General features: G+C 31.7%; 1 pseudogene; it reads left to right on the plus strand.

The window, feature by feature from the left end:
- The first annotated feature begins 11,932 nt into the window (after positions 1-11,932).
- On the plus strand, positions 11,933-12,051 carry LOC118600789 (annotated as a pseudogene).
- Positions 12,052-12,399: the final 348 nt, after the last annotated feature.

Here is a 12,399-nt window from a genome sequence, read left to right on the forward strand (position 1 = left end):
TGTTGAATCTTCTCAAATGCTTATTCTACATCTATTGAGATGATCATCTCTTTGCTATCTTTGGTTTTGTTAGTGTAGTATATCATATCATTCTGGAATAAGTCCCACTTGATCCTGTTTGTGATTCTTTTAATGTTGTTTTCAATTTGGGGGAGGAGTTTGAGAATGGGTATTAACTCTTTGAATATTTGGTAGAATTTCCAGTGAAATGATCTAGTTTTGGTTTTTTGATTTGGGGGATGTTTTTGGTTATTGTTTCAATTCCCTTACTAGTGATAGGTCCATTCTATTTCTCCATGATTCAGTCTTGGAAGGTTGTGTGATTTAAAAATTATCTATTTCCTCTAGATTTTCTAATTTGTTGCTAATAGCTTTTATAAGTCTTTAATGATTCTTTATTTCTGCGATATCCATTGTAACTTCTCTTTTGTTTTTAATTGAGCATTCTTTCTTTTTTCTTAGTGAGTCTATCTAGAAGTTTGCAAATTTTATCTTTTCAAAGAACCAGCTCTTAGTTTTATTGACCTTCTCTATTTTTTAAGGCTCTATTTCATTGGTTTCTACTCTGATCTTTATTATTTCCTTCTATTGACTCTGTGCTTCATTTGTTTCCTTTTTATAGTTTGTTATGTGTAGGGTTAGATTTTTTTTATTTGAGATTGTTTTTGTTTCTTGGGGTAGACCTGTTGTACTATAAATTTCTCTTTTAGTACCACTTTTGCTCCATCTCATGTATTTCTTTGATTTCCTTGCTCAATAGTTATTCAGTAGCATGTTGTTTAATCTCCATATATTTGTGATTGTTCCTGTTTCTTGTAGTTGATTACTAATTTCATACCATTGTGTTTGAAAAAGATTCTTGATATAATTTCAATATCTTTGAATTTACTGAGACTTATTTTGTGTCCCAACAGATGGTTTATTTGTGATAATGTTCTCTGTGCACTTGAGTGTATAATCTGTTGTTTTTAGATTGAATGTTTTATATACATCTATTAAGTTCATCTGTTTTAATATGCCATTTAAGGCTTATGTTTTCTTATTGACTTTCTGTCTGGATGATGTATCCTTTGATTTAAGTAAAGTATAAAAGTCCCCTACTATTATTGTGTGCTTGTCAATTTTTTTTTTTTTTTTTGGTCTTTTAAGAGTTGCTTTATATATTTTGGTGATCCTCTGTTTGGTGCTTATACATTGATAAATGTTATATCTTCTTGAGGGATTATAACCTTTATCATTATATAATATCCATCTTTGTCCCCTGTTACCTCTTTTGGCTTGAAATCTGTTGTGCCTGATATACAACTACATATACTTTCTTTGGCTACCTTTTGCTTGAAATATCTATCGTCTTCCATCCCTTTATTTTGATCTTGATTGTCCTTAGAACTAAGATGAGTCTCCTGCCAATAGCATATAGTTTAATTATTTTTTTTAAAATCCATCCAGCTACTCTGTGCCTTTTGATTGATGAATTCTTTCAGTTTATTTTAGGGTGATTATTAATATATGAGGGCTTACTAATGTCATTTTATCTTTTGTTTTTATTTGTTCTATATCTCCATTGTTTCTTCTCTTTTGTATATCTGTTTGTCATTTTACTTTGATGGTTTTTTATGTTGCTTTTCTGTTTCCTCTTTTTTTGTTGTTTTGTTTCATGTCCCTACTCTAGATTTGTGCTTTGTGGTTACCATGTGGTTTGTAGAACATATCTCATAGATAATAAACTTCTTTTTCTGCAGACAGCTCTCATCTTCATTTGCCTCAATTGGTTCAACTCTTTTTTCTTCCTCGTTTATTTTTAGTTGTCACAAATTATTTCTTTGTATGTAGTGAACTCATTAAAATACTAGTCATTTTCAATGTTTTTCCCCTTTAACTTTTCTGTTTAACACTCTAACTTTAATGTTTACCACTCTATTCTGAAATATCTTAGCAATTTTCTGATTATGTCTATCACATTACTATGTTTTGTATAGTTTTACTTTTTTGGTTTCAGATAGAAAAGCTCCTTTCGACATTTCTTGTAAGGAAAGCCTAGTGGTAATAAACACTCTTAGCTTTCGTTTATCAAGGAAAACTTTTATTTTTTATTTCTGAAGGATAATTTTATTGAACATAGTACTTTTGGCTGGAGGTTCTTATCTTTCAATATTTTGAATATTTTATTTCACTATCTCCTGGCCTGTAGTCTCTGCTGAGAAATCTACTAAAAGACTAATAGGGGTACTTTTATAGGTCACTATCTTTTTTTCCAACCCCTAGCTTTTATTAAAATTATTTCTTTATTATTGACTTTTGACAGTGTTAATACAATATGTCTTGGAGAAAGTCTCTTTGTGCTAAGATAATGGGATATTTTATTAACTTTGTGGATTTGTATATCCTGTTTTCCCCCTACCTAGGTTTGGAAAGTTCTCAACTATTATTTTTATTTTAAATAAGCTTTTTTCTTTTGTCTTCCTCTCTTCTCATGGGATACCCATTATTCTTAAGTTCTTATAGAGTTTCTTCACTTTTTTAGAGCTTACTTCTCTCTGCTCTTCTACCCAAATCATTTCTAGATTTCTATCTTTGAGATCTCCAATTCTCTCTTCCACATGACCAGCTATATTTCATTTACTGAGTGCTTTAGCTCCCAAATTTCTGTTTGGTTCTTTTTGAAAGTTTCAGTTCCTTTGGACAAGTACTTCTGCTCATTAGTTTTATCCTTGAGCTCACTAAACTGTCTTTCTGATTTTTTTTTTTGTAGCTTCTTGAGTTGCTCCATGACAACTATTTTGAATCATAATCTTACATGACTTTAAGTTAGTTTCTGAAAAACTGTCATTTTATTTTTGCGATACCATCTTATTGTGATTTTTCATGGTACTTAATGAATTATTCCTTTGCTGGTGCATTCAAAGTAGTACTTTTCTGAGCTGCTTCTAGTTATATTTCAGAGATAGTGCTTTCTATCCTCCACTACCTTTGTCAGTGGTTTCACCAGTGTCCTTGTCACTGCTTGTGCCTCTGAGATCATGGGTTTCTTGCTACTGTCAAGGTCACTGGGTCATGTGTGCCAGCACTCATTCTGGAGCGTCTGGTCTCAGGAACCATCATGGTGGTGACACTAGGATCTTGAGTGCAGCACCTGCTGTTGGAAGGGCTGTGGTTACATTCACTGTGCTATGGGGCAGGGTCACAGGCACTGCTATGGTTCTTGGAACCTCACGTTACCAGAGCCATTGCTGCTGCCTTGGATTCTCAGGTCTTGGGTATAGTCCCTGATACTGGGAGGGCCAAGGTACAGTTACTGCTACTAGTGGGGTTGAGATGGCTAGCTGGGTCTTAGGCACCACTGTGATTACTACAGCCTCTGGTTCCCAGTGCTGCTGCAGTTCCTGGAGTCTCCAGTCATGGGTTTCAGTGCTCTCCTGGTTCTACCAACTCCATGAGTTCGAATCTACCTACCTTCATATGCACTGATGTGTGACCCTCTCAAGCATTCCAGTGTGCCATGTAGAGAAGCCCATAATGGGCTATGTATGTTCTGCTGGTTGTAGCTTAAAGGGGGAGAGACAAAGGGAATGGCTCATGCTGACTTCAACTCAGGTAAGGTTTTTATGCAGATTTCATTATGATAGCTTTAAAGAATTTATCTAGCTCTAAGGAAAGGAACAAATTCTTAAGTGTCTAATAGTGGTCAGGTCCTATGTCCAAACATTTTTGGTTATAATCTAGTGAGGTAGATAATATATTCTAACATTTAGAGATATGATACAATTAAAGCATTTTCTCAAGGTCACACAATAATTAAAGGACAGAGACAGTATTCAAACACAAATTTATCTGAATAAAAATGACATTTTTTCATGTTCTGCCTCCCTGTCCTTAAATATGTTTACGAAGTTCTACCTTTCAGTGAAGATATCGGATTGTATCTTCATTCACTCACTGACTCATTAAAAGTACATTTTATTTTTCTTCAAATCATTGATTCATTCATTTTTTCAAAAAAAAAACTTTTGAGTATCTATTATGCTTTATACACTGCTTCTTTTAGCTAGCTGCTTGGAATACAAAATGAATAAACTTGTTTCATCACAGAGATATTAGTCACAGCAGTTGGCCTAATTCTGACTTGAGTGGTTCCATTTTCATATGCTTAAATCTTTCTTCTCAGGAAGGAAACTGATTAAACATGACAATTTCATTTTCACTTTTCGCTGCTAAGCTTCTGTTTTGCACCCTCTTAGAGATGTATCTACTTCAGAAAAGATGAACTGATGTGAGCACTTTGTAGGTGTTCAAATATTAAACAATTCATAAGCTACTTCAGGATTTAATATTGGAGACTTGGAGCTCCCTTGGGTTTTCAGAACTTTGTTGGTAAAAAGACATCTTTTGCATATTTAAAGCAAAGGTAACATTCTAAATGCTTTCACCTTCCAGAGTATATCAAAATCTAAATTTATTTATGACTACACTGTAGGGTATTGAAGTTAATCAGCCTGTTATATTTAAGTTAGCTAAATCTTTTAGTGCCGTAATAAGAACAGTCTTATCAAAATATGTAGAAGAAAATGTATTTTTGATTACAAAAAAAAGTGACATCAATCATTTCTGGAATTCTTCATGGCTAGCTTATGAAAAGAGGAAGTGATACAGGATCTACAATAGTACTTCTAGATGTATAGGCATAAAGCACCAGATTCTAAAAGTTATAGCTCTAGTAAATGGATAGTTGCTTAAGGAAGCATTGTTGAATAAATTTATTTAATATGAGGGTCATAATATATATCTTCCAAGAAATAAAAATCCTGTATGTTTAAGTTCAATTGTGATCAACCTTCAATAAACAGATATCCAGAATAGTTTTTTGTTGTTGTTAAAATTTCATATAAGAAGACAATAATGCAGTGGAAGCATAGTTTTTAGAATTTTACAAATTCCCATATAAAAGGAAAACCTGCATAGCAAAACCTGTGGACAGTATTTACGACAAAAATAGGTGTCAAAGTATCCAAATAAACCCTAAAATTCAACAGTTGTAGATAAATTAATAAGACCTATAAGACTGAGAGTTTATTTATGGCTGCATGGAAAAATATCAGAGGGAATTAACAGGATATTCGAGAAGCCTAAGAACAGAAGAATTTCAAAAATCCGACAATTATTCCTTGGAAAACACAGCAGCAAAGTAATGCAATAGGGAAGTAAAACAGATTGTAATGAGATATTTAAAACATATATACCTTATGCTACAGTAAAATGGAGTAATATATTTAAAATACTCAAGAAAATGTTAGCCAAAGATTTCTACTCAGCACGATTGATGATCTGCTGAAACCCATGTGCTTATTGCCTACTGCATCCTCAGTGCAAGCCAGATGTCTATGAAAGTCTTAATTGGGATGGAAAAGCCAAGTCTCTGTGAAATCCCAAAATTGACCCATGAAAACTCTTTTCCAGAGAAGAACACCAGACAGAAGAAACTTCTGGGAATGAAATCAAAATTGAGTAGGATAGAGAGACTAAAGACAAAGGAGAGAAAAATTCTAGATAAACATGTAAGAGAGTAACATAGCTAAGAAATCTCAGAAAGCAAGCTGCCATATTTTTAAACAAAGCACAAAGAAAGAGTAAAGGGAACTTTGTGAAGTTACAAAAGTTACATTAAAACATACCACCTTGTGAAAGTTCAGAAAACTGAATTCATATAAAAATGAACAACACAAAAGCATTCAGGCCAGATGCCACACATAGTTACTATATTAAAAAAAATAGTCTAAGGAGAAAAAGTATGCATGCCAGAAAAACATGCCCCCCAAAACAGTAAAAATCCAATGTATAAACTACAAATATATTAAGAGAGTTATGCAAGGCATGAAAAAATATACAAATAAAAATTAAGACATGGGATGACAGAATTTAAAAAATTAGAAGTTTTTAAAAAAATTATAAGATTATATAAGCACTATAGGAGCAAATAAAAACAACATCATGCTTTAGTAGCAACTGATAGTAAAAGTAAGGAAAACTTCTAGCTTAAGCAAAAAAAGAGGTAAAAGAATGAGTGAAAATAGCAGTTATTGAAGGCAAGCAAAAAAAAGCCAATATATAGATAATAGTAGGACCTGAAGAATATCTAACCAGGGGAGTAGAACATACAGAAGACATATGAAAAATACAATTCAGAAAAAACTTGAAATTATTTTTAAACTTTTCAATGTCCTTTCTGAAAGAGAATGCAGCATAACTGAAATTATTAACTCAGAATGATCTGTCTATTCTTGAAAAATTATTAAACTTTATTAAAAATTTTTCATTCAATCAAAAAAGCACAAGATTTATATTGAAAAGTTAAATTATCATGAGACAGTTAAAATGGCTACACTTTCTGGTACAGCAAAATGGAGTAACGTATTTAAGATAAAGAAATATGAGCCAAGGATTTCCTCCTCAGAAAACTTGATCTTCAAGTCTAAAGACTATAAACTTATTAATATGTAAGTATTAATAAAATGTTTCCATGTGACTTTTCTAAGTCATTTCCTAGTAAAAGATTTAGACAATAAAAATTACTAGAAAGATACTGACATAGGATTGGTGGCAAGAGTTATATAAATGCATATCTTGGAGATATTTCAGCTTAGACCAAAGTAATATTGCAATACTTGCAATAAATTGAGTTGTAATCATTTGCTGGTGGCTGTTCTTGCCTTCCATTTGTAAAAACATGCTACACTTGTGAGGTGCAATAAAACAAGGTATGCCTGTACATAGTTACTTATAGAACTAAGATGACATGTTTAATAATTTATAGCATATAATGATTATATGCTTTTCTAGTGTAGGCACAGTATAAACATAAAAGTTAGGAGAGAATGTGGAGGAATCACATACAAACAATTTTTTAGACTGTTATTGGTATTATATCCCTATTATTATTCTGAATTAGTTCACATGTAATATACTATAAAACAAAATAGTCATAGAATATTTTAATTCTACCACTTCCTGTGAAATAAAAGAGGGATAGATATAGATATAATATGAATATAGAAAATAATATGTGAAAACTTTATAATTATTTATTAGAAGTGGAAATATTAATGTATGAACTCATGAAGTTTTGTTCCTTTTAAATATATGTATATATTATCTTTATATATTCTGTTTCTTTCTCCCCCACACATAGGAGAGATATATACATATATATGTAAATATATGTAAATATATTTTATGATTATATATGCATATATACATATATAATGTGAATGTATAAATAAGTATATATCTTCTATAAAATACCTCTAAACTTATTAGCAATGAGCATCTATGTTGTTAAACTGTTATTTCCATTTAAAAGAATCTAGAACTAATGTAATATTGGTTGATTCCATGTGTAAGATAAGCCCAGATCAGCATGTCGCTTGATAACTATTGTAGTTATCAATAAATATTAAAACTATATCCAAAGGACCAAAAGGACAGAGGTGGAAATTTGGAAAGACAAGAATATGAGGGTGAGGCTGAAGTACTCTCTTGCAGCAAATAACCTGAGGACTGCATTGGAAGGTAAGAGAAGTAGCTACACACCAACTGCATCATCCCTCTCCCAAGCTGGCACAACACTGCACAGAGGGCCTCCTGAGACTACAGCTTCTCTAGTGAAAAAGAAACCCACAGTGAACATCCAGCTCCATCAGCAGAGTGTAGCTTCTTGACTCATTCTGCTGCCACACCCAGATGGGAAACTAAATCACAGCCCCATCTAATGCTGAATATGGACCCAGGCCCAACCCTCTAGGAAGTATGACCAAATAATACAGGCAACCATGGAGCCCATCCTACAGCCATCCTTGGCCAGGGAATCAGGATGGGAGTAATGAGATGTTATATTCAAAATATATGCAGTAAAGCTGTCCTTCAGAAATGAAGGAGAAATAAACACATTTCTAACAAAAGGTAAGGGAATTCATTACTACTAGACCTGCCTTACAAGAAATGATAGAGTTAAGTAGACATTTAAAAGTGCTATTAAACTTTATAAAAACATATGAAGGTAAAATAAAACTCACTGGCAATGGTAAATATATGGCCAAAGTCAGATTCTCTAATATGGTAATTGTGGTGCATATTTACTTAAAATTTTATTATAAAAGTAAAAGCAAAAATATTAACATAACAATAATAATGTGTCATTAGAAACATAATATAAAAAATATACAAACTGTAAGAACAATAACCTAAAATGTAGTGGGGAAGAAAGCAAATGTGTAAAGTTTAAAATGCTATCAAAGTTAAGTTGTTAACAATTTAAAATAGGGTGCTAAAATTTTAAAGTATTTTATGTAATCCTTGTGGTAATTACAAAAAAACATGAATTATATAAAAGAATATGATAAAGAAGCTAAGGCATACTGATATCAAAAATCATCATATCACACAATACAGAAAGATAAGAAGCAAGGAATGCTTCAACAAAATAGTCAGAAAACAGTTAATGATATAGAAATACTAAGTCTTTATCTATCAATAATTACTTCAAAAGTAAACAAATTAAATTTTCCAATCAAAAGACAGAATGATTGAATGAATTAGAAAAAAAGATCCAATGATATACTGCTTACCAGAGACTCAGTGTGGCTTTAAAGACACACATAGACTAAAAGGGAAGGAATGGACCAAGAGATTTCAAACAAATGGCAACCAAAAAAAGGAAAAGAAAAAAGTACTCGTATCAGACCAAACTTTAAAAATGATAAAAAGACATGAAGGTCTAATTATACAATTATAAAAAGGTCAATCCATCAAGAAGTTATAACAATTGTAAGTATTTATGCACTCAACATCAGAGCACCAGGACAAAGAAGAGAAATAAATAGCAATACAATAATAGTTGGGAATTTAATACTCTACTCTCAAAAATGAATAGATTGTACAGACAGAGAACCAATAAATAATAGCAAATTTGAACACTATAAAATAAATAAAGCTAACAGATTTATACAAACATTCTATCCAATAATGGCAGAATACACATTCTTCTCAAACCCACAAGGAAAGATCGTATATTAGACCACAAAACAGGTTTTTATCAATTTAGAAGATGGAAATCATACCAAGTATTTTCTCTGACCACATGGTATAAAATTGAACATCAATAACAGGAGGAAAACTCATGAATATTTGAAACTAACACTCTCCTGAACAACCAATGAATTGAAGAAATTAAGAAGTTATAAAGTATTTGGAGACAAATGAAAATGGAAACACAGCATATTAAAATTTATGAGATGCAGCAAAAGCAGTTTTTAAGAAGGTCATTTACAGCAATAAAAACATATATCAAGAAAATGGATCTCAAATAACCTAACTTTCTACCTCATGAAACTGGAATAACCTAGGCCCAGAGTTAGCAGATGAAGGAAATAACCCTAGAGCAGAAGAAAATAAAATAGAGAACAGGAAAACAATAGAAAAGATGAACAAAAGTAAGAGTTGGTTCTTTGAAAAGATAAACCAAATTGACGAATCTTCATTTAGCTAGTCTAACCAAGAAAAAAAAAAAAAGAAAAAACCAAGTCAACAATTGATATCACAGAAATATAAAGGATCATAAGAGCCTACCATGAACAATTATATGCCAACAAACTGGGAAATCTATAAGAAATGAATAAATTCTTAGAAATATATAACCTACCAATACTAAATCAGGAAGAAATAAAAAAATCTGGATAGATCAATACAAGGAAGAAAATTGAGGCAGTAACCACAAAAATTACAACAGAAAATCCTAGGACCAGACAGTTTCACTGGTGAATTCTACCAAATCTTTAAAGAATTAATGCTGATCTTTTTCAAACTCTTACAGAAAAATTAAAGAGAATTGTGGGCCGCAAACTCATTTTATGAGATCAGCATTATCCTGATACCAATGTCCAATATCTTGATTCGGATACACACACACACACACACACACACGCGCGCGCGCACGCACACATAACATACATGTCAAAATAGCTTATGAATATAGATGTAAAAATCTTCAATAAAATACTAACAAATTGAATTCAGCAACACATTAAAAAAAGCATGCACTGTGATCAAGTGGCCTTTATCCTTGAGATGAAAAATGCTTAACAGAAGCAAATCAGTAAATGTGATACACCACACTGATAGAATGAAAGATTTAAAAATCATATGATCACATCAATAAATGCAGAAAAAGCACTTCACAAAATTCAAAATTAATTCATGATTTAAAAAAAAAACCTCAACCAATTAAGTATAAAAGGAATATACTTTAACATAATAAAGTCCATGTGTGACAAATCCATAGCTAACGCATTATTCAATGATGAAAAGTTGAAAGCCTTTCCTCAAAAATAAGGAACAAGAAAAGAGTTCCCACTCTCACCAGTCCTATTCAATATAATACTGGAAGGCCTAGTCAAAGAAATTAAGCAAGGAAAACAAAATACTTCATACTTGGAAAAGAGTAAGTAAAATTGTCTCTATTTGCAGATGAGATAATTTTATATATAGAAAATCCTAGACCACTGGAAAAAACTGCTTGAATTAATAAAAAATTCAGTAAATTTGCAGAATACAAAATCAATGTACATTTTATACACAGATAGTGATAAATTATCCGAAAATGATCCCATTAACAATAACATCGGAAAACAAAATTTAGAGATATAAGGAGGTAAAAGACTCTGTACTGAAATTGTAGGATCTTGCTGAAAAAAAGTTGAAGAATACACAAATAAATGTGAAGGTATCCTGTGCTCATGGATTGGAAAAATTAATATTGTTAAAAGGTCCATACCACCCAAAGTCATCTGTAGATTCAGTGCAATTTCTATCAAGATTCCAATGGCATCTCTTACAAAAGTAGAAAAGTAATCCTAAAATTTATATGAAACTACAAATGTCTCCAAAGAGCCAAAGTAATCTCAAAAAAGGAGAACAAAGTGAAGGTATTACACTGCTTATTTCAAACTATTTACAGAGCTATCATAACCAGAACAGTATTATACTGGCATAAAAAAAAAAAACAGACATGTAGACTAATAGAACAGAATCAAGACCCCAAAAATAAACCCATTCCTATATGGTCAACTAACATTTGACAAGGAGCTAAGAATTCTCAATAGAGAAAAAATGTCTTCAATAAATGGTGCTGGGAAAATTGGATATTCACATGTAAAAAAAAAAAATGATACTATACTCCTTTTACTATTTACGAAAATCAACTCAAAATGGATTAAACCCATTTCTCATTTAGGAAAAAAAGTGCAGCTTGCTGCCATCATTAATTTAATATCACATGTAGAAATGCTATGTTTTCTAGGATTTCATTTTTAGCTATTGAGAATTACATTTTGTAAATGGAAATACCACTACTAAAAGCAGAATGCTATATAGAGAATGATGTAATTTGTTTTCAAAGACTATTGATATACTAGCATAATGTAAAAATAATAATAAAATCAAGATATTTTGTGGCAAACTTTGGGGGTAAAGTTGGGACTGTAATCAGCAAGTTATCTCAGGGTAAATGCTGTAGCCTTAAATGCCACTGGTGAGTATTCTTGGGGCAAATGGGTAATGGGATAAAGATTTAAATGTAAAACCTGAAACCATAAAACTCCTAAAAGAAAACACAGAGAAAAAGCTCCTTGACATGGGTCTTGGCAATGACATTTTGGATATGACACCTAAAGCACAAGCAACATAATCTAAAATTAACAAGTGAGGCTAAATCAAATTAAAAAGCTCCTGCAGAGGAAAAGAAATAGTCAATAAAATGAAAAAGCAATCTATGAATAGGAGAAAATATTTGCAAATTATATATCTGACAAGAGGTTAATATCCAAAATATATACAAAATGATACAACTCATTAGCAAAAACAATCCAATTAAAAAGTGTAAGAGTTCTACAGCTATGCCACCCTGAACAAGCCTGATTCCTTCTGATCTCGGAAACTAAGCAGGGTCAGTCCTGGTTATTACTTGGATGGGAGACCACCTAGGAAGATCAGGTGCTATAGGCATAAAAAAAAATTAAAAATAAGGGATTGTAAGCTGATAAGATCCTTGCAATCTGTGAGGTCAAACAAGGGTTGCCTCACCTAAAATAAATGAACAAATAAAGGATAGATAGATAGATAGATAGATAGATAGATAGATAGATAGATAAATGAATAATAAAAAGTGGAAGAGGATCTGAATAGACATTTTCCAGAAAAAATACTCAAGTTGCCAATAGTTACAAGAAAAAGAGTTGAATGTCACTAATTATCAGAGAAATGCAAATCAAAACCACAGTGAGTTATCATCTCATGTCTGTTAAAATGGCCATGATCAAAAAGACAAGAGATAATTAATGCTGATGAGAATAT

The sequence above is a fragment of the Rousettus aegyptiacus genome, unplaced genomic scaffold, assembly GCF_014176215.1.
Source record: "Rousettus aegyptiacus isolate mRouAeg1 unplaced genomic scaffold, mRouAeg1.p scaffold_m13_p_3, whole genome shotgun sequence".
In the NCBI taxonomy this organism is placed as follows: Eukaryota; Metazoa; Chordata; class Mammalia; order Chiroptera; family Pteropodidae; genus Rousettus; species Rousettus aegyptiacus.